Below are 27,696 nucleotides of genomic sequence, written 5' to 3'. Positions count from 1 at the left end.
ACGTTAGTGTGGAGATTTGATGAAGTGTTTACTTAAGGGGGCGGTTCATTAGGAATTTGTTAACGTTGGACTTGAAGACATCCAAGTTGTAGTCCGGTGGGAAGCAGGCAGACGGAACAGAGTTCCACAGGCGTGCAATTCTAAGAAAGAAGCTTTGTTCATGGAATCCGCGTTTTGATCTAGGCACAGATATAGAGTGGGGGAAATTTTTCACAGTGGATTCAGCTAGACGGGTGTTTTTCGTGAAAGATTGGCGAAGGGGGACCAGAGATTGGAGTTCAGACGAGCACCTGTAGCTGTAGAAACAAGGTAAACACATACACATACACAATGTATACTTGTACTTCCAACGAACGGATATGACTTAAACATGCATATTATTCACCAAAGGAACATATTGACTTCCTTTACCCAAACACGTCTTTGCACTATGAACATTTTTTGTTGCATAAAAATAACTTTATATTCTTATATCTTGTATAAAAATGTTTTATTATTAAACTAGCAATGGCTGCCCGGCGTTGCCCGGGTGTTTGGAGGTGTATGCTAAGCAAAAAAAAAAAGATCAATTTTTTTTAATTTGACCCCTATTATGACCCCTTAAAATTTATTGTTTTGGGCTCCACTCAAGTTATTAAGTTAGATCCATGTCCAAGGAACCTATATCTAAAATTTCAAGTGTTTAGACCCAAAATTGTCGGAGGAGTTTGGAAGAGTTGTCAAAGGTCAAATAGTTGAACTTTGACCCCTTAATTGTCAAATTTCTGTCCGAAAACCGATTATGTCGATTTTCCCAAATCTCAGTACTCTGTATATCAAATTTCGATTCTTTAGATTTAAAATTGACAGAGTTATTGCGTAGGGAAATGTACACAGACACACACATACAGACACACACACTGACACGTTCACTTTTATATATATAGATTTCGTTTTTCCAATCTTTTCATTTGCAGAACTCTGTTTGAAGTAGCACTTACTACATGGTGACCCTTCTCTCTCATGTTTCATTTATTTTCCATTTTTATGCATGTTCCATTTATATCTTTCATTTTCTTCCATAGTAAAACCAATCCCAATTATTCTCAATTTTATATTATATGCTGGAGTTCCTCAGAGGTCCATTCTGGGCCCAACTCTCTTCCTGATCTACATCAATGATCTCCCAAAACACATACTTAAATCATTCGTTGACATCTATGCTGATGACATGACCATCTATGACAACACATCAAAAGCCGTAAATGACAAAGTTCTCTTTAATTCTCTCTACTCTGATCTTGAGCGCGTGGTACAGTGGGGGAAGAGGTGGCTGGTTACTTTTAATGCATCTAAAACCAAGCTCCTATCTTTACATCATCAATGCTCTGATCCCCATTTGGCATCAATTGAAATGGGTGGCTCTCGTTTTGGGGAGGCTCCATGTTTTGACAAGCTTCTGGGTTTGACCTGTACTCCTGATCTGAAGTGGAACACGTACATCAAATCTGTTGCCAAGGTCGCTGGGAAAATGGTGGGGTCCTTCTACCGCTCCAGAAGATATCTCACTACTGGTGCAATTCTCTATCTATATAAAAGTTGAGTACGTCCAAGGATGGAGTACTGCTGCCACATCTGAGCAGGACCTGCTAAAAACAGCCTATCCTGCCTTGATAGAGTACAAAATAGACTTCATGGCTTAATGGGGGATGCCCTTTTCTCTTCCCTGCAACCTCTCTCTCACAGAAGAGACGTTGCGAGTCTGTCTTTGTTTTATCGTTATTTCTATGGCAAGTGCTCGTCTGAGCTCCAATCTCTGGTCCCCCTTCACCAATCTTTCACGATAAACACTGTCTAGCTGAAACCACTGTCAATAATTTTCTCCACTCTTTATCTGTGCCTAAATCAAAACGTAGATTCTATGAACAAAGCTTCTTTTTTAGAAGTGCATTTTGCCTGTTTCCTACCTGACTACAACTTGGCTGTCTTCAAGTCCAACATAAACAAATTCCTGATGAATCACCCCCTTAAGTAAGACACTATAAAATTTCCAAAACTAACGATTACTATGATACTATCGCATTGATTACTGTACACGCAATAACCCTTATCCCAAGTGGCTTCCAGGCCTTGATAAGTGGTGACCTCCATCTAAAAAAAATATATAAATATAAAATATATATAAATAAATATAATAACTGAATGACAAAAGTCTATATTCCAAAGTTTATGGTGTTGACCATCTTATAATTTATTCCTTTAATTCAGTTGACATTTACAATTCTTGACAGTATCTTTTGTTATTCATTCACTATATTGCTCTGTAACTACATTGAGCTTCTTAAATAAGGATTGGTATATATTATAAGGAAATAAAATATATTTCCACAGAAATATATATAAATAAATATATGTATAAAATATATATATATATTTATATATATTAAATGCTGATGTGATTCTTAGCCATACTTAAAAATACTATCATAGTTCAAAGATGGCCTCTACTAAGGCTAGGGATCATGCCACAGTCATGATTGGTCTATCTTACTCTTAATGAAATAATGTTTTGACACATTCATCTAAGTAGTGTTCCTTTCATCTTTTCGCCAGCTATCAATCATTGTCACCACACTACTCTACTTAACATATGCTCAGTGTTTTCAAATCAGTTTTATTTCCAAAAGATATTTACAATTTTATTGGACAAATATGAGGAGTGAGATAGCAAAGTCACTCAGAAAGAAAATTTAAAAAAACAAAAAACAAATAAAATAGGGGACATGTTAGTTAGATTCTTCCAATTTTTTTCTAAGAGTACATCGCCAATTGTTTTCTAGTTTGTTTAGAACCAAAAGCATGCAGGTCATTTTCTAAATGAGAGTGAAACTTGAGTTGGAGTAAAAATATAGGGATGGAGTTAGAGATAGGATTTGTACTCTCTAGAATCATCAAGAAAAACATAAAAGTTGATATGGTCATCTTGGAGAATCTGTATTACCAAAAAATAACAAAAAGGACAGAACTCACTCATTCAACAAGCTAAGAGACCCACCTTAATCGAGTTGGGTTTTCACCCAGAACCATGTGTGCCATACTTAGGCAGAGAACACGTACTTTTAAACTTTGATCCTAGCCTGAAGACCTAAAGTCCTGAGGTCTTGTTGAATTAGCTTTTTTATATCTAGCGGTAAAAATTGGGTTCTTTTTTACTTTGGCAAAGTAAGGATGGTAATCTCAACTCCTCGGTATTTCACCTACTCCATGCTGTCTAGAATTAATTATTTTGCCTAGGAAAGTTAAGATATGGACTTCATTTTTTATTAGTTTTTGTACACGCAATGATAATTTTTTTTTTTTTTTTTAATCTAAATCTTCGACTGGAATGCATATATGGGATAATTTGTAGGCACACCAACCTAGAAATAAAATTAAAAAAATGGCCACTGAGTTCGAGTTTTATGTAAAAACTTAAACAGAAAAAAATCCTTCTCCATCAACCATCAATTGACTCTGAATAACGGTCCAATGCACAAGGTAAATTACAGATTGCATGCTTCCAAGAATTGTCCATTAACTAACGTTTGGCAATCCATTGAATAATTTCGAAATTGTCAGACAGATTCATGACAAGTTGGAATATTATTTCTTCAGTACACATGAAATTATTGTCATATAAACATTATTTAGAATAATTATTGGACGCATTCTAAGAACTTAGTGGGCATTTTCTTTTTATGGTGCTCTATCTAAACACTATTCATATATGTTCCACAATATATTCCTTAATTATACAACACATTTGAATTTAACTTTTTTATTTTTAATCTATGAATTCTTAAAAATATTAAATTCCAATAGTCAATGAAAATTGCATTTCTAATGACATTTTTTTTTGTCTTTTCTAATGGGAATGGTGTTTTCCTCTAACTAGATAATAAAAAATGTTTCATTTATTTCCATTTTACAACAAATTAGAAACAAATCTTTGTTTTAATTTTTAAAAAATCAATAGTTGAAAAAAACTAAACTAAATTGTTGAAACAAAAACTTTAATAGTAAGTGTAAATAAGTTATTTCCCTTACTTTTCCACCCTAAAGTAAAATCCTTAAAAAATACGCAGTATTTTAATTATTAATATATTTTAGTAGAATGTGTAACAGGTGATGACGGTGGTAAATACTATGCAAGTTCAGCGCTTTTATATAATTTGTTATTGATTTAAGGGGGATAACTCCATCTTACTAAGAGATCCGTACATTTTTTTCAAACGAGAACTTAGGGCACTGAAACCAAGCTAACATCGAGAAATTGTAAGAAAAGAAAGCTACAACTACTATTTAAAAAAAAAAAGCAGATGTTAACAGTTTAAAAAAAGTAATTAAAACACTATAAAAGAAAAGGAAGACGTGACTAATTTTTCTTAGTGAAAGAAACTTTATGACATTAGTAACAGAAGTCTTTAATTTATACAAAAAAGAAACTGTGACTATTTCTTTTTTTCTTTCTTTTTTTTTAAATAAATGTTAAGGTTTTTTACCTTTAACACAAAGAATGAAAAAATTACAAAAGAAAAAGAAAAAGCATACACACACACACACACACACACACACACATCCACACACATATACGTTTTCTTTTTTATTACCGTTTTATCTGTTTAGCTACACATGTTTCGGTTGCCGGACCATACTACGATCTAGCAGCCTTGTCAGACCTTATAGAAATGGCTATTATTATTTGGAAGAACGATTTTAGAGGAAATACGAGAAGAAGAAAAAAAAGCGGGGTGGGGGAGATAATAAGGGGGAGGGGGTGGATATCGACAATAATAAAGTTTTGAAGTTTAAAATACATTAGATTGTAGTGTTTGGGGGGGTAGCAAATTCAGCTAGGCGTGGGTGGAGATATATTGATATAGGGAGGGGTAAGGAGAGGGGAGGAATTTCAATTTTGTGTTTTAAGATTTGGCTGTTTTTAGTTGTTTAGCTAGACACTGGAGTATATAAAATAGATGAGAGAGAGAGAGAGGGGGAGAGAGAAAGAGAGAGAGAGAAAGGATTTGTGTACGTGTCATATGCGTTTGGCAAGTAAAGGGTTCATTTTTCATTTTTTAATGTTCAAATGTTCGTAGCAGCCACGATAAGTCCATTCGTTCTTTTGACAATGAACGGTTTTTAGTCAGTTAAGAGTGAATACATATGCCAATAGATGCGCATATACGCATACACACACACACACACACACACACACACGCATATATATATATATATATATATATATATATATATCCACATACATACACAGTACCATATACACACATACCTGTATATATACAATGTACATGCAAATATACATGCATATATATGCAAACACACACACATACCCATATAGACATGCACATACACACACACACACACACATATATATACATAATTATTATAGTAAAAAAATAATTATATATATATATATATATATATATATATATATATATATATATACACACATACACACATACATACATATATGTAGAGATACAGATCTCCAGTAAGATATTGATGTACAGATACATACATGATGATTGCAATGTCTTGTCAGACGAGTGCCACTCCCTCAGACACTTAAAGTCCTTGACTTTTTTTTTTAGTCCTATTGGTGAATTCACACGCTCAAGCAGGCATGAAGACGGTCATTGAGATCAATTGTTACATGCTTCCAGCATTTCAAGCCTCCATACATCACAATTTTTCCATTACCACAGGACCATTTTTATAGACAAATCGCTGAGGGAGTATCTATACACAGATGATGTTACAGTGTCTTAGCTTTGTACGACAGCGAAGTCTCTCTCTCGGTTCATAATGTTGAGATCCAGCAACAAGCAAGAGCAAGATAGCCAGCAACAAGTTAAACTGCAGACCAACTTAATGCGAGTACTGGTTTCCCGCCTTATGGTTTTTTAAATCAGAGATTTGCTTCTCCTAGAAAGGTTGCCTTCACCACGGCTTACGGGAGCCCTATCCACCCCAATACACACATACATACACACACACACATGGTGCTAGTTAGCCATTGACCCCAAAAAAGGATTCATTCGCCCTTTGGAAGGTCTTGTTTTTAATCCTTCAGGGAGACTAGCCACCCTCCTCACCAAACAAGTCTGGTGGGGGAACCAGTTTAGTCACCGATGACCCGACCCTGAGGCAGGTAGTACTGAGTTACATGGTACCAGTAGCATATGACATGACCTGACATATACATACATACATACATACATACATACACACACATGTACTCACATACATGCATACGCATATATATATATATATATATATATATATATATGTATATATAAACATACATATCCATACACATCCATAAATATATACATACATATACAGACATATACATATATACACAGACATGTGTATATTTATACTAAGTAAATAAAGTAAGGTTAGGATAAATAAATGGGTATAGTTAATAATAGGAGGTTAGGTAGACGCATGATAAAATATGTTCCAATACATGTTGCTGGTTTAATATTTAGGGGTCTGTATGGATTTGCCTTGCCTATTAGGTAGGGGTTAGGTTATATTTATTGGTTTGTAAAAAAAAAAATTTTAGAAATCTAAATAAAAATAAAGATAAAGAAAAAATTGAATAAATTAAAAAGTAAAAATGATAGAGATAACTGGAGGAAGAATGATGATTGTAAATTAAATGTGGTGAAGGTGTAAATGTGTTTAGGGATTAATTTTTATTTCCTTAAGTAGGTTTTGTGTATATATTGGTTAAATTTATATGTATCGGGGATATAAATGTAAGTAGTAAGCGTTATTAGTAACACTAGGATATTCAGAATTAGGTTGTGTTATATTTATAATTATATTGTTAGTAGGATGTCTAGGAGCTTAAATGTGGTTTGACCGATATAGGGGGCCTGAAAGTTTAAAGGTTATGAAGGTGGTGGTTAAGTTCTAATGAGTCAGGGGTTCTTGTAGTTCCGTTAAGTTCGTATATATCGGGGGTGGGCGCCTAATATGGTGTTTTGGGCAATGGTTATATCTAACCTTATTTTCAGTGTTGAGCCTATTGCAAATATAGATACATATATACATACAAACACATATATGCATATATATCCAGATATAGATATACCTGCATACATATGTCCACCCATGCATACACATACATATACATATACACATACACACTAACACCCAGATGCGCACATACATATATATGTGCGCATAGGCATAGATACACAAGCATATATCCATGCATATACGGACGACCCATGAGCATATACATCCATACATGTACATATACAAACACGTATATAAATACATATAAACACATATACATAGACCCAATCATGCCCGCACATACACCTACATACACATACAAACATACATGTATGCGCACACAGATAGGTAAGTAAGTAGGTGCATTAAAGATAATAGTATTTCTGGCATACCTACACATACACACATATATACATACAGATATCAGTATGGATTCCAATTAATGTACACACATATATGTGGAGAGTTTTAGTAGTAATTAGTAAGTGAGTGGGAATAGTTTGATTCATGCGTAGACGAATGTGTAAATGTTAAAGGGTAAGTGGAGGAATGAATAGTGGGTGTAAGATAGGTAGTTGGATATATATAGAAGGAAGAGAGAGTATGGTGTAGGGTATGGAGGGGGAGGAGAGTGTATCTGATAATATATAGAGATATAGGATAAGTGGAATAATTAAAGAGACAGAGTATTCGGAGGTCTGACAAGGCTGCTGGATCGGAGATATGGTCTGGCAACCGAAACATGTGTAACTAAACAGATAAAATGGTAATAAAAAAATAAAACGCATATTTGCTCTGCAATAGTATTGAGCACTTTCTTCAGGTTCTTACTAATTACCATTTTTGCTATATATATATATATATATATATATATATATATATATGTGTGTGTGTGTGTGTGCGTGTGTGTGCGTGTGTGTGTGTGTGGCTCAAAGGCTAAGAAATGAGGATAGAGATAAGTATGTTTTGGTTTCGATTCTAGCTGATGGCACCAAAGTCATATACAATTTTTTAATTTTGATTTTACTACTATATATTAAGTTTAATATAATAATCAATAGAGAATTCTCTCCTGAATGGTTAATACGTAATCTACATTTTTTTTTTTTTACACCCATTCACCTCAAATAAGACATGTCGCCACTTGGTTGGTTGTTGGTTGTTTTTGTTTTACGGCATATCAACCCTTTTCAGGTTATTTAATGCTGAATCCAAAGATTTTGAAGAAAGATTTTTTAATAGAATATATTTGTTGTTTTCAAGTCGGTTTTTATTTAACCCATAGTTGGGACCCTACCAGGTACTACCACTCCGCGTCAGAGTGAACCTGGGAGCAATGGCAATTAAAGGGTGGCTCCACACTCCCCAAAGCTGGGGCCTCACCACTGGATATAGTTTAAGGTCATATCCAGGACCTGCCACTTGGACAGAAGGACCATGCCTAGGAAAGATTAACAAGACATCGGTTTAGATTACATTCAAACTTCTGCATATCAGTACAGTCAGGGAAGTAGGTAACAGGAACGGAATTCCAAAATAGCTATTCGAATGAAGAAACTAGTAGAGTAGAAATCTTTCTGGCATTTAGGGACCTCAACAGTGAAAGGGTGTGATTTTGTTGCTAAGTGGGTTTGTTATCGGGAATATGTACGTCGAGGGGGGCACAAGTGCATGAGTTCATCAGAGCACATTCCATTAAAATACTTATAAAATAGCTACATGGATGCAACATTGTGGCGATGAGACAGAGGTTGAAGCTTAGTTGACAAATGGGACCAATTAGATTGAAGACTCTTTTGTAGACTCTAACCAAGAGAGAGAGACTAGTGGTAGATGCACCAGCCCTGATGTAACAACAATACTCTATGCATGGGCGAATAGTGGCTTTGTAGAGGTACGGGACACTCCTAGGTGTAAGTAGTCTTTTATCACAATAGAGGGAACCCACCGTCTTTGCAACTATCCTCATAATCTACTGAATGTATTTGTTTCAGTTCATATCATCTATGAATGTTATGCTGTGGAGTTTGAAGGAAGAATTCTCAGGTAGGGTGTTATTTGTAATGGATATTGGTGGTTGAAAAGGCTTCTTGTAATTGTGAAAGGAGAGCAGCTTAGTCTTACTAGCATTAAATGTTACTATCCATTTACGACCCCATTACACTAAAGATTCTGCCATTTTCTTAGATTTGTGTACAGCCATTCTTCCTTCATGCATATTATAGAGCGTTGTATTATCAGTAAATATATCCATCTCCAACACAGACGTATCTTATGGCCGGGCAATGTCGGGTGGCCTGTTAGTTCTTTATAACATTAATAGCAAACAAGGTAGAAAATCATTAAAAAAATGAAAAAGATATATATATATATATATATATATATATATATATATATATATATATATATATATATATGGAGTTACTTCGTTTTAAAACAATGATGAAATATACAAAGTGTCTGCAAGATGTAATACAAGGTCGGGTTACTGTTAGGAGAAAAACGGAACTTATGACGTGTTTAAAAAATTAGTTTTTTACAAGCGAGATCACCTCAGACGAAAGGTGATAAACAATACATGAACCCTTTATATGAGTTATTACATGGAATAATGGTCTTTTTTTGATCACGTAGCTAAAACATTTTGGTCCCAAACTAAAGTTTTTGACAAAAGTATTAATTTATAATTTTAAAATAGGCAACAATGCAAGGGGAATAACTCTTTTATTATCTCCCTTGGACAATTGCGCAGACTAAATGTCTGAATGAATTTCAAATGAAAAATAAATAAATGTATTTTTTAAGAATTTTTGGTGCTTATTCAAAAGTACACTTATTTAAAAAAAAAAAATACAAAGATATCTATGGTGTACGTACCCGTCACGGAACGAAGATGTCATATTCCAAAAATTACGTAAATTGATCAAGTAGTTTTTTTTTCTTCTTAGCTGGTTTTGATTCCAACACTTCGAATTGAGATGCTGTTTTACAATTTACCAGTGTATAGAGGGAGACAACTCTCGTTTACTAAGGGCTTCGTTCATTTTTTTTTTTTTTTTTTTTTATCTCCTAATTTAGATCGCTCGATGCTGACGATATTTTTTATTGAACCAAAACATTAAAAAAAGAAAGCTGCGACGAATTTTTAATTTGGCAATTTACGAGACTTGTTTCATTCTTAGTCTGTTAATTAACTTATTTCATTTTTTTTTTTTTTTTTTTTTTTTGTAAATTGCTTCGGAAATTTGCGAGAATAACTTAATTCGACTCTTGTGGCGATCATTGTTCAGAGATAGTATTTGTTAATTGCAAAACGTGCTCAAAAATGTATAAACATTTTAATCCCTCCTTTTATTTAAAAATTCCCCAAAAATCAGGAAATTAACCAATTTTAATGAAATTTTCAGAATTTATCAAATAATGATCCTGGAATATATTGAACTTATTAGGTTTATTTAAATAAAAAATACCTTGACTAAAGTTATGGTTTTCTGTAGTAAAAAAAATGAATGATTTTTTTATTTTTTTATGAAAATAAAGCATCGTAAATTATAACAATTAAAAAAAATTATTTAATTTTTGCAGGAACATTACGAAAAAGTCCCCTAAAGTCCGTATTAATGAATTTGATATAACTCAAAGAAAAATTAATTTCTCGATCTATCGATATTATCATTTAATTAAGCATTGTTTATTTAATATTTTCACACAAAAAATTATAATAGCAAAAAATATTTCTACTTTTTTTTTTTTTTTAAATTACAGCTTTCACATAAATTTTATATATAAGATTTTAATATTTTCCTTGCTCGCATGAACGTGAAACTTTCGGCGTAACATAATTTTTATTTAATCTTGAACAATAATTTTTTTTTTTTAATTTGAAATAAAAACAGGAACATAGAAAATAATTAAATTAAAAAATGGTAAAAATGATACAAAAGTTCAGATAGGAATGTATGGATCTGGGGGGAAAAAAAAAGAAAGAAAACTAACACTCCCTACCTTCTTTTAATTACATGACGCCATTTTCTAACAACCCTTTTTTTTTTTTTTTTTTTTTTTTTTGGCTGAAATTCAGGGTTTCCGTATAATCCGTGTTTACAAAACTTCCGTTTGTTGCAATTTTGCGAAGGGCAGAATCCCTTGCTTTTTGGGCTAATCAAGCTATTTTTTGGACAAACAAGGTGTTTTTTTGTTTTTATTTTATTCAATATCTTGACTTTACTAATTATCTTTGAAATAGACCCAGAAAACTAATATTTATCTTTTAAAGAATTTTTACAATAAATTTATTTAACTTTAAAATTTAGCTGAATTGAATAGCTCGCCGTGAAAACATTTTTCATAGCTTTTTTTCACGTTTATAATATTTTCCCCCTTTTAGAAATTAACTTTAGTCTTTAATCTTTCAAATACAATTGAAAAGTAGTCGGAAGCTTACAAAAAAACTATGATAAATCGGCTTTCAAAACAAGATCCCCCTTATCTTTATTTGTCCATTTTTGCCCGTACCTAGATTTGTGTATTCATTAATTATTATTTACTCCTTATGAGCTTTCACACAGGCCATCATCAAAGATTTCTCTTTGAAAACAACTTGTGGCATTCTCTGGAGTCTGAGTGACAACCAGTTTTTGCAGATTTCTAGTACTCTCCACCTCTTTTGATAACCTTCGCCGATGAATTTGTGTTATTGCAGCAGTCTGCAGCAGTTTCTTACCTTTGATTTCTTGTTAGTAGCAACCACTGGAAAGGGTAACTTACAATTTCAGTTTCCATGATTCCATATGATGTTCCTTTGCATTTTACATCTGTGGCAGTTTCTGTATGCCCGGCTTGCATCTGTAGCTCATGTGGGTTAGTCTCCACATTCAAGAGTTTTCCTTAATATTTCAGCCGTTTTCATTATTGTTATCCATTGCATGTTCTCGGCCATCCCTCTGATTCCAATCTCGCCCATTCTCTTTTCAAAGTTTTTCAGCATTGTTCCTAGTGCTCCTACTATTAGTGGTGTTATCTTTAGTTTCTTCATCTTCCATATTCCTTTCAGCTCTCTCGCCAGTTCAGTGTTTCTCTGTCTCCATGATCTTTACTCTGTGGTCAGCTGGAACTGCACAATCTACATATTAAACCCAATTACAAGAGGCCAAACGATTCCTAAGCAAAATTGGCATTGGGCCGACTATTTCCCTAGATGAATTCGTAGTTAAAGGATACTCTAACTTAAATCAAAATCAGACCCCCAAGATTGCCATGGTCATGGAATATGTGCCCACATTAGAAATGGCTTTCCATATAGTAGGAGCATCGCCAGAGAAGACCCTAAATTACTCACAATGTGTTTATATTTACTCTCTATCGCCCCTACAGCAGCAGAGTTACTATCTTCAAGATAATATCTGAGAAAATTGCCGACATCTTGTCTGTTCATCCTTCGGCTAACATTCACATCTGTGGAGACTTCAATGTTCACCATATGGAATGGTTAACCAACTCAAACAAGACAGATAATGATGGTACGTTCTGTCACGATTTCTCCATTGCTTACGATCTTACTCAGATTGTTCAGGGACTCACCCTTATGCTCGACACTGACGGTCAGTATGCAAGTCTCCTAGACCTTTTTCTCACAATTTGCCCTGAGCTATGTTCATCCTCTGTTCTGTCTCCATTGAGATTTTCTGACCACTCAGTTGTCTCAATTAAGATAGAAACAAAATGTAATAAGTCCTCAGATGTACCTTTCCATCGTACAGTATATCGATACTCTATGGCTGACTGGGATAACTTCCGTACATTTATATCAGATATACCTCTGCATTCCATGTTTAAAAAGGATGTGTCCTTCATAGTATCAGACCCCTCGGAATAGTTAATGGTAGGTATAGAACGCTTTATACCCTTCAAAAAATTCCAGCAAAAATCTAACAGCCAGCCATGGTTCTCTCCAGAATGTGCTGCTGCCATTGCTAACAGAAATCACTTTTTCCACTGCTTCCAACGTAATAAATGTACTGAGACTAAAACCGTTTTCAGGACTGCCAGCAACTACCGTCAAAGAGTAATAAAGAATGCGAGAGAGTTGTATGCTCAGCCCGACAACATATAAAACACGCATGACCTTAAGTCTGTGTGGCAATACCTTTAACTCATTGGTTGGTTGTTCATCATCAGATGCTGTGGTTGAGTTCTTCTTTCTAGGTACGTTGGTGAATGGCTGGTATATTGCTTCTCTCCATGCAGTCTGAACTTGGTTGTGGTGTTGGCAATGTAAATAACTGTATTTCCTAATCAAAGCAATCAAATAATCAATTATGATAACCTGGAGATGCTTTTCTTATAAATGAAAATAATTACTGCATAAGATAATTTCAAATACAATCGTGCATAGTTAAACTATTCAGGTTCTTCTGGGCTCAATCAATATAAACTGTTTCAAGATGTAGGATTTTCAACTTGAATACTTTGAGACAGCTCCTCGGTTGTAGGAGGAAGAAAGGGCTTTTCCACTTAGCTCTTTCAGGGATCCCAGCCCTGGGCAGTCAATCCAAAAAGCTGACCTACCCAATTCGTGGCTAGCAGGAAAATCTTGTCTATCTGCCAAATAAAAGGTTTTATAGAAACCCTAATTTTGACCCACATCTTCCTGAGATTAGCATTTCATCCTCTGTCATTTGGATATTTCCCCTTCTTCCTCTATTCTCTTTTCTTTCTTCTTTTGAATGTTTTTTCCCCATTTTTCTTACTTCCTCTTCTGAACACATTCTCTCTCTCTCTCTCTCTCTCTCTCTCTCTCTCTCTCTCTCTCTCTCTCTCTCTCTCTCTTACTGTCAATATTTACATGTATGTCAATCTCGACACTGTGCCATCAAATATCTATTTTACTTCGTTGAGAAATTAAATTCTCCTTCTGATATTTTAACATAAACATATTCTATCTCTTCTCTAGGTATATGGAACATTTTTGGCCAAGTGTCACCACCTCCGACGACACCTAACCCTACGCTCGTAAGTAAGGTAATCTGACTTGCCCGGTGCATAAAAATAGTGTTATAATCGTTTTTATTTCATTTTTTTAATTGTGTATGCAACAATTTTTTGCTTAAATAATCACATATATATTTTTTCTTAATACATACATTTTTGCTTCTCTCTCTCTTTCTCTCTCTCTCTCTCTCTCTCTCTCATATATATATATATATATGTCAAAACATCGTTAATTCACGTCTCGCACAGCAGCCGCTGATTAGCGTAATGGTTAGGAGCCTTGACTGTCGTACAGGTGGTTGGGTCTCGATCCTGGCTTGAGGTAGTTGCCTGTCTAGCCGCACTAATGAGTTGTGAAACAACGAAACAGTGCTTTATGTGGATGCCTATATATATATATATATATATATATATATACATATATATATATATATATAACCTCCTTTTTGAGATAAAGCACTTTCCTTAAATTATATCTTTTGTTAATTAGTGTAATTAAAAGCTCTTTGTAAATAAACAAATGGTGCACTTTAAAAGCAGCTGTCAGTATTTATATAAAGATATTGAAAATATGATTTACAAGTGCCAATCTCGTGGCTTAAGGATAAAACTGCCGACTCTCAACTAGATTGTTGCAGATTGGATTCTTGGCTTCAGATGGGTACTAGTCTAGCCATACTGAAGAGTTATGATGCAGCAAACATTTTGTGGATAAAATATATGCATATATATATATATATATATATATATATATATATATATATATATATTAATGATGGTATGGTTCTGATATTTTTCCAGAGCCTGATACAATTACGGATTCCATACTAAATTCCCGATTCTGATAAAATTACTGATTCTGATTCCAATTCTTTATAAATCATTAAATATTTTACTGCAAAGTTGTTATTTTTTGCCCCGATTATCATAAAAGCACATGCTAAATGTGTATATATTTTCTCGAACTAAAAACAAACTTGTGGGGGGGGGGGTCTGTAGATTTTAGTTTTAATGGAAGATTTACAATCAATAAGTATTTGTTATTTTATTATTTCTACCAGCGATAGAAGATTTCATTTTAAACAAAATTAAATTAAAAAAAAAAACATAATTAAAGGAATCGTTTTTGGCATCGGAAAATAGGCACAGATTTTTCAGATTACAATACCGATTCTGATACCTTAAACAGTTCCGATTTCTCCAATTTCTGATTCCAATTCCAATTAATCATCCTCAGCCCCTTTAAGAAACTCGTTACTTATCGTTGATCACTTTCAGGTGAATTTAGTTGGTCAATTTAGCTCTTATGCATAGATCATGATATAATGATTAGATCACTCTGACTGATGTAAAAAAAATCATTTAAAAGTAAACTGTTTAAATTCCAATTTTTTTTTTTTTTACATGGAGTTCACCACTTATCAAGGCCCAATGGCCACTCAGGGATAAGGGTTATTGTGTGTACAGTAATCAAAGGGATAGTGGTAGCAATTGTATTGGAGAATTGGTAAGGTGTCATTACTTAGGGGGGGGGGCGGTTCATCAGCAATTTGTTTGTGTTGGACTTGAAGACATCCAGGTTGGAGTCGGGAGGGAAACAGGCAAGCGGAACAGAGTTCCACAGGCGTGCAGTTCTAAGAAAGAAGCTTTGTTCATGGTATCTACGTTTTGATTTAGGTACAGATAGGGAGTGGGGTAAAATTATTGGCGGTGGTTTCAGCTAGTCAGGTGTTTTTTGAGAAAGATTGGCGAGGGGGGACCAGAGAATGGAGCTCAGACAAGCATCTGCCATGGAAATAACGATAGAGCAATGATAGGCTCGCTACGTCTCTTCTGTGGGAAAGAGGTTGCAGGGTAGAGAAAAGGGCATCCCCCACCAAGCCACGGAGTCTATTTTGTACTCCGTCAAGGCAGGATAGGCTGTTTTTTGCAGCCCCCGCCCAGATGTGGCAGCAGTACTCCATCTTTGGACGTACTTGGCTCTTAGATAGATAGAGAATTGCATCATTAGTGAGATATCTTCTGGAGCGGTAGAAGGATCCCATCATTTTCCCAGCGACCTTGGCAACAGAGTTGATGTATGTGTTCCATTTAAGATCAGGTGTAAAGGTCAAACCCAGGAGCTTATCAAATCCTGGGGCCTCCCTTAGACGAGAGCCATCCATTTCAATTGATGCCAGATGGGGATCAGAGCGTTTATGATGTAGAGATAGGAGCTTGGTCTTAGATGCATTAAAGGTAACCAGCCACCTCTTTCCCCACTGTACCACGCGCTCAAGATCAGAGGAGAGAGAATCAGAGAGAACATCATCATTTACGGCCTTTGATGTGTTGCCATAGATGGTCGTGTCATCAGCATAGATGTCAACGAAAGATTTTAGTATGTGTTTTGGGAGATCATTGATGTAGATCAGGAAGAGAGTTGGGCACAGTATGGACCCCTGAGGGACTCCAGCATTAATACTGTGGGCCTTTGATTTCTGCCCATCAACAACTACTCTTATGAGCCTCTCAGAGAGAAATGACTTAATGATAAAGAAAACATTTCCAGTTATACCGTAGGTGGAAATCTTGTGTAGTAGGCCTTTATGCCAAACCTTATCAAAGGCCTTTGATATGTCGAGAGCAATTGCCCTAGAAATGAATCCTTTGTCAAGAGATTCGCTAATCCTATGAGATATAACCGTTAGCACATCTGCTGTAGATCTAGCAAAGCGGAAACCATATTGCGTGTCGCTAAGAAGGTTATTTTTGCTGAGGTGGTTGACTACTTCTCTATTTATTGTGGATTCCAGCAACTTACTCATGACACACAGGAGACTTATCGGTCTGTACTGAGAGGGGGATGACTTATCACCTGAATTCTTAAATACAGGGTATACTGATGAGGTTTTCCAGGGTGTTGGAAAGCACTTCTCCTTAAAGCAATGCTTAAACAATTTGGAAAGTATGGGGGCAATTCTGGTTGTAATTTTTTTAACACTATAATTGGAATACCGTCGGGACCAGTTGCTTTACTGGAGTCAAGGTTCTTGATTAGCTTGGCGACCTCATGCCCAGATATTTGTATGTTGCATAGCATGTTGTCTGTTATAGGAGGGAATATGGGGAGTTGATGGCCTTCGTCACACAGGGTAGAATTTGCCGCAAAGTTTTTGGCAAATAGTTTGGCCTTGCTGAATGCTGTCGAGATGACTTCTGGTCCATTGATAATGGTTGGGATAGAGCACACGTTTCTGTTCAAGATCCTATTTGCTATTTGCCAGACCGGTGGGAACCAAGCCGCTGCTCAGCTACTTTGGACTTAACGGATTGCGCATATAGTTCTCTTGCATTTTTTTATTACTCTTTTACAGTGGTTGCTGGCGGTTCTGAAAGCAGCTTTAGTTTCAGTGCATCTATTACGTTGGTAGCTATGGAAAAAGTGATTGCTGTGTGCGATGGCAGCAGCACATTCGGGGGAGAACCATGGCTGGCTGTTAGATTTTTGTTGGAATTTTTTTGATGGTATGAATTGGCCTATGCCTACAAGTAACCATTCGGTCAGATCTGATACTATGTTATTTCACGCAGTTAACGGTAGACGAATGAATATGGTCCAGTATTTTATTTATTTTCCAGTTTTCAGCGATTCTTGAAACTCTAAAAGGTGGCAGCCTCAAGTCCATCTTTATTGTTCTAACAACTTTAAGCGCTCACTACTTGCGTTTCAAACTAAATAAATGCTTTAAGATAAATTAAAACACCAAAAACTTATTTTGCCTTTGGTAACGTTTATTTGCGCGGACCTGAACGAGCTTACCTCCTGCTGTAAAATTAATTCCTTTTCACTTTTTTTTTTCTACAGATTATCGTTGATAACAGACTTAATTTTCATATTAGCAAAAAAATGTTCTTTAAAAGTTTATTTAATGACTTTTAACATGGGGATAGGGATCACTTTTCAATTATTACATCAAATCTACTTATTAAAGTGTCACATGATGAAGCCAGTGATTGCTTCTGTCGCTTGGTTCGAATCTATCGACTTGTGTTAATCGTGACACCCTGCACTGAAGATTCCCGAAAGCATGAATGAAACACTAGTGTCTGTAATTATTACAGTAAATAATTATATATATGGAGAGAGAGAGAGAGAGAGAGAGAGAGAGATAGGAGAAATGAGAGCTGTATACTTAGCAAATCATCTGAATCAATAGATAATTTCATTCAACAAGTATTTGCATATACACAGACATGACAGAAAAAAGTAAACACCCATAGAAACAATTTATTTAAAAAAGCATCAAATTTATGGAACAAAATCAAAAATAAATGGCCACTAATTGAATAACTAATACTTGGTTGATATTCCTTTTAGGGTGTTTAATGCTAGAACTTTTCTAAGCATGGCATTCATCAGTTGACGAATATCATCTTGAGAAATTTCTTGCCATGTCTGATGCAATAATGCTAAAAGTTCAGGCTAAGAAGATTACTTCCTTTTTTTTGTGATGGTTCCGGTCTAATATACCCAACAGGTTTTCAATTGAGTTGTGACGTGGCCATGGAAGTTTATTAATCCAATTTTGGCTAAACTAATGTTGTGTCAACCTAGCAAAGTGACAAGGAGCTCTGTCTATTATAAATAGGGATTTAACTTGGTTCATTTTACCACTTGATTGAGAATATTGGTAGGTGTCCTTCATATGATATTGAAACATATCTAGCAGAAGTGATTCTTTGCACTCTACCAGGTCTGAGTGACTAGCACTCCTAATTGCACCATCACCAAGAAATCCCAATGTTTTAGAATTGGCTGCAGACTTTTTAATCAAACTCTTGCTGACGGAGCCTCCATATGCATACTCTTCAACTGTTGGGAAATAATGCAAATTGTGACTCATCAGAAAAAATAACATTGGTCTCTCCACCATCTCACGAGTGCAATCAATTTTTGCATTTGATATTGGCAGAGCAAGGAAGAGCGTTCTTTTTCTGCAGTTTTACCATAGTAGTTCAGCTTGTCAAGATAGTTGAACACTGTTCTGGAAGTGACACCAGCTTTTGTTGCAATGCCAGAAGCTTTGCACCTAGAATCCACTTCAACATTTCTTTCATAAGATGCAACGTTCTTTCAGAGGGCCTGGGGCGACCTGGATGAAGTTTTGTGCACTCTTTGCTCGCTCTTGCGAATTGTACGATCACTCCATTAACAGTAGAAAGAGGTATTGAAAGATTTCCTGCTATTTTGCGTTGACTAAAACCACCTTCATGTTGATCTACATTTAGTCCTCGCATAAATTCTGATAGGTCTGATGCTCCTTTGGTTTGTGGTACGCTTCAATGTTGTTAAATGCAATTTTACTGAGATATTCTAAGTTATTTCGTATTTGTAAATAGAAATAAGCATATATCAATCTTAGGAAAATATTTATATAAGTGTCTTTTCTTTTCTGTCACGTCTGTGTATGTAATTTCACAAAATGTTCACAGTCACACACACACTTTCCAGTTCATTTCAAACAGCTGCAATACGAATTCATTTCATTAAATTCTTGAGACTCAATTTGTTTTTTGAAAACCAAAAATTCTCACGAGTGCATTTCAAAGGGATTCTATCATTTTGGTTTGATATTTAATCTGTAAAAATATTGCATCCACTGGAACAAAAGATGTACAGTCATGCTAGTACATTTATTACAGTGTGAGACGAATCTGACAGAATAAGGTCATATTCAATTCTGAAAAATGCCTCAGCATGAGACAATGACGTAATGGTCTCAAAATATACAAATGGTAACAATATGAGTTTAAATACTGTCTATCGTTGGAATGTGGGTTTCAATTGGTATTTTCTAAAATTGGAATTACTATTCAAAACATAAAAAAAAATATTATTTATTTCAAAGTAAAAACACAAATGATTCGTGTCTGTGTAGTGATAATTACTGTCTACAGAGAGAATAAAGGAACAATTATCCGGGACACATTTTTCAGTTGTATTTTTATGGAAAACGCTCAAGATAAAGTGTGAAGTCACTTAAAAAACTGAAAATAAAAAGAAAGAAAGAAAATAAATAAATACTATTTCAAGGTAAAAATCAACGATAAATGCTAGATGGATAGGTTCTGACCACCAACATCGTTCATGGAATGTGAGGACTAAAGGACAAAATAAGCAAAGCAAGAGTTTTAAAAGCAAACCCAAAGTCCACTTTCTACTCTCGTTACATTAAAGTTTTGGCACTTATCAAGGACAAAGTCACTTGAGGATCAGGGTTAGTTGTTATATATTAGCCTCCTGGAAGATGCCGGGGTGGCCTTGCTAATAATCAATTGTAAGATCGACTATTATTATTAAAAGTTAAATGTTTATTTACAGAAGTTATTATTATAAAAGAACATTATTATGATTATCGATATGAAAATTTGTTTGTGTTACAAGGACAAATAATGATTATAAGTTTTGGAATGTAGTGGAGATCTTAGAAACAATAAACAAATGAAGATCTATGTCAAATACATAAACAAAATAGGTTTTCATACCTGAGTATAAACAATAAATTTGGTCAGAGAAAACGTGATTGAGAAGTCACCTGTTAGATCATTGTGTAGTTGAATGACGTAAACACAAAGGATTAGTTTTAATATATACAGGCCAGTAATCTTAAAATAAACAGGCGGTCTATTATATATACTGCTATGATATACACTGTCTTCGTCATTCATCAAAGAACTCGTCTCCCTCTCGCCGTTAGGTACAAGCATTCGTTTGTACAAGTAATTGTCTCCATCCCTCTGTAAACATATTGTCAATACGTCCACGTCATCGTTTCGTGTCAGCACCACAACACCAGTAATATGTCTATAAGATTTGTCCTGCCACTGACAATGTAACATCTGCATAATTCAGTACAACCTTTATATACGTACAGAATATATACATGCGTACACAACACACCCGTTACATACATGCAACCCCCTCCAGTATGTAACATTTATTAGTAATTTGTGCCGTGACTTTGAAGATTGATGGATAGATCAAGCTTGAATTACTAGTGTGACATTGGATTTGGAGACGTCCATGTTGTAACTCAGAGTAACAAACCCATGATAATGTGTTTCCAAACCATATTATGTGTCACTAAGAAGGTTATTTTGCCTGAGATGGTTGACTACTTCTCTATTTATCAGATTCCAGCAACTTATTCATGATGCACAAAAGACATATTGGCCTGTACTGAGAAGGAGATGACCAATCACCTGAATTTTTAAATACAGGGAATACTGATGAGATTTTCCAAGGTGTTGGGAAGCATTTCTCCTTAAGACAATGCTAAAATAGTTTTGTAAGTATGGGTGCTACTTCTGGTTAAAGCTTTTTGAGCTAATTGGAATGCCATCAGAGCCAGTTGCTTTTTTTTTATTATTACATTTTCACCCCAAAATAGGCACATTGCCTCTTTGGTGTAGGGGGCTACTATCAGGAACATAAGCTACTGGGGTACTATGTAGGGAGTTGGGAAGCAAGATGTCGGTTCACGTTACACTCGAACTTTTGCATGTCAGTACAGTTGGGGAAGCAAGGATTTAGAAGGAAATTCCAAAGTCTAGCGGTCCTGGGGAAGAAACTACTGGAGTAGAAAGCTGTCTTACATCTAGGAATCTCTACTGTGCAGGGGTGGGATTCAGCTGCTTGTCGGGTTTGTTGAGGGTATTTACGTCGTGGGGGCATAAGTGCTTGCAGTTCGTCAGAGCATTCACCATTAAAATATTTGTAGAACAGACAGAAGGATGCAACATTTCGTCAGTGGGACAGAGGCTGAAACTTAGATGACAGTTAGCGACTCTCTTTGTACCTTGTCTAGGAGTGAGAGACTAGTAGTAGATGCACCAGTGCAAATATGACAACAATACTCCACACATGGCCGAATGGTGACCTTATAGAGATATAGGATACTTTCAGGCGTTAGCAGTTTTCTAGCACAGTAGATAGAGCCTACCTTCTTCACAGCAGTCCTGGCAATGCTCTCCAACTCATGTTCCCTGTGAACGCTAGGCAGATGAGCTTAAAAGAAGTACTTTCAGATAATGAATCTTTGGCCATTGCTATTGGTGATAGAGGTTTCTTGTAATTATTGAAGGAAATAAGTTTAGTCTTGGCAGCATTGAATGTGACCATCCATTTTTGTCCCCATTCCACTACAGATTGGAGGTCATCCTCTAGTGTTTCTACCATTTGTTTAAATATGTGTTCATTTGTTTTTCTGTTGTGCCTTTTATAGAGCATGGTGTCATCAGCATATATACCCATCTCAGAGGAAATTTTGTCAGGGAGGTCATTTATGAATATTAGGAATAATAAAGGTCCAAGGATAGACTCTTGAGGCACTCCCACATTTATATCATATTGTTTAGATGTACGACCATCGAGGACAACCTGGATTTTTCTCTTATCTAAGAAAGATTTAATTTGATTAATTTGCCAACATCACGTACAGATATTTGTATGTCATATAGCATGTTTTCTGATATATAAGTAAATACTGGCGATTAGCGGCCTTGGTCGCAAAGGGTAGAATTAGCTGCAAAGTTCTTGGCAAAGAGTTTGGCTTTGTCTGATGCTGATGAGATTACCTCAAGTCCATTGATCAAAGTTGGGATTGAGCACACGCTACTGTTCAAGATTCTGTTTGCTATTTGACAAAACTGATGGGAGCCAAGCTGCTGCTCAGCTATTTTGCACTTGACGGATTGAGCATACAACTCTCTTGCGTTCTTTATTACTTTTTTTACAGTGGTTGCTGGCAGTTCTGAAAACGGTTTTAGTCTCAGTACATCGATTTTGTTGGAAGCAATGGAAAAAGTGATTTCTGTTAGCAATGGCAGCAGTACATTCTGGAGAGAATCACGGCTGGTTGTTAGGTTTTTGCTGGAACTTTTTCTAGGGTATGAATCGTTCTATGCATACAATTAACTATTCCTCCAGGTCTGATGCTATAGAGGATACATCCTTTTTAAACATGGAACGCAAAGGTAGATCTGATATAAATGTATGGAAACTATCCCAACCAGCCATAGAGTATTGATATACTGTATTATTGAGAAGTACACCTGAGGACCTATTACATTTCATTTTTATCTTAACTGATACAACAGAGTGGTCGGAAGATTCCAGTGGGAGACAGAACAGAAGATGAACATAGCTCAAGGCAAGTAGTGAGAAAAAGGTCTAGGAGACTTGCATACTGGCCGTCAGTCTCGGGCACATGGATGGGTTCGTGAACAATCTGAGTGAGGTCATAAGCAACAGAGAAATCGTGATGGAACCTCCCCTCATCATCTTGTTTGAGTGAGTTAACCATTCCACATTGTGAACATTGAAGTCTCCATATACACAAATGTTTGCTGAAGAATAAGAAGACACGACATGGTCAATTTTCTCAGATATGCTTTTAAAGATAGTAACTCTGCTGTTGTGGGGGCAATAGAGGACAAATATAACCTCAGTGATGTGAGCAAGTGCAACCCGGAAGCACATATAGAGTAAGTTAGGATCTTCTCTGGAGATGTCCCGACCACATGAAAAGCCATCTTTAATATAAGTACATATTCCATGCCCATGACGATCTTTGGGGATCGGATTTAGAAGTTCAGTATTCTTTAATCACGAACTCATCTAGGGAAAAAGTCAGTTCAATGCCAATTTCGCTTAGGAATAATTGGTCTGGTTTAGTCTCTTATAATTGGGGTTGAACCTCTGGAAATTTGGAACATACCCCCTGATGATGAAGAAGGAGACATGATAATGAGGGTCTATGCTGCAAGTTATAGATCTGAGTTTAATCGTGTATTTTTGTCTGGAAACTTTTCATGATTGAGTTTTGGGATTTGTGAAATAAGTCGACAGACTTGCTTAGAGCAGAGCAGAGGGGGGATGTAAGAGAGGAAAAGAAACGAAGAAATGTATTTTTTGTAGCACATGATAAAGTAAAGCTGGAACAATTACCCACTAATATGGCATCGAGAAGCCCCACCAGATGCTATTGCATGGTCCAGAATCCATTCACCAAATGGCAATACAGCAGCCCCAGTACTTTGCACTTGCTGGTAGGACAGCGTCCTTTGTGGTTAATGTAAGGTTTGGGTCCCTGACTATCAGGTGGATAAAACGTTTACCTCCAGCACCCTTACTAGTGATATGGCCACTAGGATACACAAAGAAACACAATTTCCAACATCTGTTCACACAAAATACTGCCAACCTAAAAAGCATATTTTTCTTCTTCCTTTATCAAAAAAATCACACATTGAAAAAATGAGGACTGAGGGACAAATAATGAGAAGCGAGTGTAACGAGAACTGCTAATAGCGCATCCCCAATGCATTGTCTACTCTCGATTAAGAGAAAAAAATAGGATTAAAGAGACTTAATAATATTTACTTAATATAAGTCCATAGCTCTATTCAAAATTAAAGATATTATTTGAAAATACATTTCCCTTCCATATTTACGCGTGAATTGTAATTGTGGTATCAGATTTCATAATTTTGAACCAATAAAAGAATATCACTTTGAAAATGTATGTAAAATCTTTCCGTTTTAGTCAACGTATCGATGTTGTTTGATTTTGATACAATACATTTTAAAATGAGCAAAATGGGAATTATTTACCTTAGCAACATCATATTATTGACTACTCATCGATCTGATTTTTAATGTCTGAAAGTGAAAATATGAAAATGATATATATATATACATGAACATGAAATGTCATAGAGTTATATAGATTTTTAGTTTTCTTTAACAATTTTGTCTGGTTTAATATTTTTAACCCAAACAGTGTATGTGGCATTGTCTATATTATTGCTTTTTTTTTTTTTTTTTTGACATTATTTTTGCAGCGAAACAACAGATTAATTTTTTGCTTACAGCATCTATTTTTTTTTTTTTTTTTTCGCAAAAAAAACAGGAAATGCTTAATTTGCACCTAACATTAATGTGTGTAAAAATGTGCAGAGTGAGGAAGGGGAGCAATCAAGAACTGGTTAAAATCTGGAGGTCATTTCCCACCCGTCTTCTTCACTCACGGGAATTCGTCTGTTTTACGCCGGAACCGAATCATTAAAAGAATTAAATTTCTTTATTATTTTGTAAGCTTTATAATTTATTACATACTTTCTGAAAAGAAATATGATAGTACCTTTTTTATATATATCTTTTTGAAAAGATTCGTAAGTTTTCTTTGTTACCTCTACCAAGGAGGTTATGTTTTCTGTCGAGTTTGTTTTGTGCAGCCTAGAGTCTAGAGCACTTAGCCAATCGTCACCAAACTTAGTTAAAATATTGGACATGGTAGAACTGATGTTATATGGGGATATTTCGATCAAAATCAAGGCCTTAAAAATGTGACTTAGAAAGTTATACTTTTGGATTTAAGTACGGTTCTATTTCTCATAGAGACTATATATTATAGTTAATGAAGTCTTATAGTATATACTATAAGCTAATGAAGTCTCATACCTGACATTACAATTGAACTTTATAGTTGAACTTGTCAAAATCTTCAGAAAATATTTTTTAATTTGTCATAATGGATGTGATACTCATTGATAACTGTAACTACGATGCAATTTCAACCTGATCAGATCAATAGTTTTTGAATTATCAACGTTTCCATGGTATAACTTTTTTTTTTATTCACATTCACCCTAAACAAGGCTTAACGTCACTTTGACATAAGGAGCTACTATTTGGGACCATGCCTAGGAAAGATTAACAAGATGTTTATTTACGTCACATTTAAATCTGAATATCAGTACAGTCAGGGAAGCAGGTAGCAGGAAGGGAATTCCAAAGTCTAGCTGTTCGAGTAGCTATTAGAGTAGAAAGCTTTCTGGCATTTAGGGACCTCAACAGTGAAGAGGTATGTTTAGTTGCTGTCGGAATATATACATCGAGGGGGCACAAGTGCAATGAGTTTATCAGAGCACATTCCATTAAAATATTCATAAAATAGGCACAGGGATGCAACATTGCAGTGATTGGACAGGGGTTGAAGTGCAGTTGATAGTGCGGGATATAATAGATTGGAGATATAAAAAACAATTTTTTAATTACAAAACTTCATTAGGAGCTTAGTTGACAAACGGGACTTATTAGATTGGAAACTTTTTTGGGACCCTATCCAAGAGGGAGAGACTAGTGATAGATGCACCAACCCAGATGTGCCAACAATATTCCATGCATGGGTGAATGGTCTCTTTACAGAGGTACAGGATACTCTCAGGTGTGAAGAATCTTCTAGCACAATAGGAGCCCACTTTCTTTGCAGCAGCCTTCACAATGTCCTCAATGTATGTGTTCCGGTTGATATTTCCTGTGAATGTTAAGCCAAGGAATTGGGAGTACTTTATATAATATAGATTTTGGTTGGTTGGTTGTTTTTGCTTTACGGCATATCAACCCTTTTCGGGTTATTTAATGCCGAATCCAAAGATTTTGAAGAAAAATTTTTTTTTAATAGAATATATTTGTTGTTTTCACGTCGGTTTCTATTTAATCCATAGTTGGGACCCTAACAGGTACTATCACTCCGGGTCAGAGTAGACCTGGGAGCAATGGTAATTAAAGGGTGGCTCCACACTCCCCAAAGCCCACAAGCTGGGGCCTCACCACTGGATATAGTTTAAGGTCATATCCAGGACCCCCACTGAGGGACTTTTACCCTCTGCAGGGGGTCAGTCGGCGTATTCTAATGCCTCACCGACAGGGCCGTATATAATATAGACAAGTCGGGTTCAGACAATACATTGTCATGTACGTATACAATCTCACGAGTGTCCGTGTTTTTATTTGCACTACAATTTCTATTTCTGTAAAAATGATTGCCAATCTCAGCTAAATATTCTTTGAATGAACCGAATATATTTATTTCTACATTTTTTTTTTAAATTTTGAGCTTTGGAAAGGAATTGGTTTTAATGATTTTTAACTAATAAAGAGCAACTATAAAGGAAGGGTATTCATTTCTCATTAATTAATGTTTGCGATGATGATGTTTTTTTGTGACACTGGATGTACGACAAGTAAACTAATATTTAGATTTTTTTTTTTACATGGGAGTCACCGCTTATCAAGGCCCAGAGGCCACTCGAGGATAAGGGTTAATATGTATGTATTAGTCATTGTGATTTTAGCATAGTAAACATTAGTGGGAATTTTGTAACTTGGATTACTTAGGGGGACGGTTCAATAAGAACTTGTTCACATTGGACTTGAAGACAATCAGATTGTAGTCAGCTGGAAAGCCGGCAAACGGAATAGAGCTCCACAGGCGAGCTCCCCCCACTCTTTATCTGTGCCTAAACCTAAACGTAGATTCCATGAACAAAGCTTCTTTCTTAGAACTGCACGCCTGTGGAATTGTCTTCCGTTTTCCTGCTTTCCGGCTGTCTATAATATGGTTGTGTTCAAGTCTAAAGTAAATAAGTTCTTGATGAGCCGTTCCATATAAGTTATCAAATTTACCAAATTTTCATTACTAATGATTACTATATTGTCCAATTTCTACTGTACACTCTTTAACCCTTATCCTTGAGTGGCCTCTGGGCCTTGATAATGTGGTGATGCCTTTGTAAAAAAAAAAAAAAAAA

Source organism: Euprymna scolopes, chromosome 11, assembly GCF_053919585.1.
Source record: "Euprymna scolopes isolate OS-2025 chromosome 11, ASM5391958v1, whole genome shotgun sequence".
Taxonomy (NCBI): Eukaryota; Metazoa; Mollusca; class Cephalopoda; order Sepiida; family Sepiolidae; genus Euprymna; species Euprymna scolopes.
Note: the sequence above shows the minus strand (reverse complement) of the source record.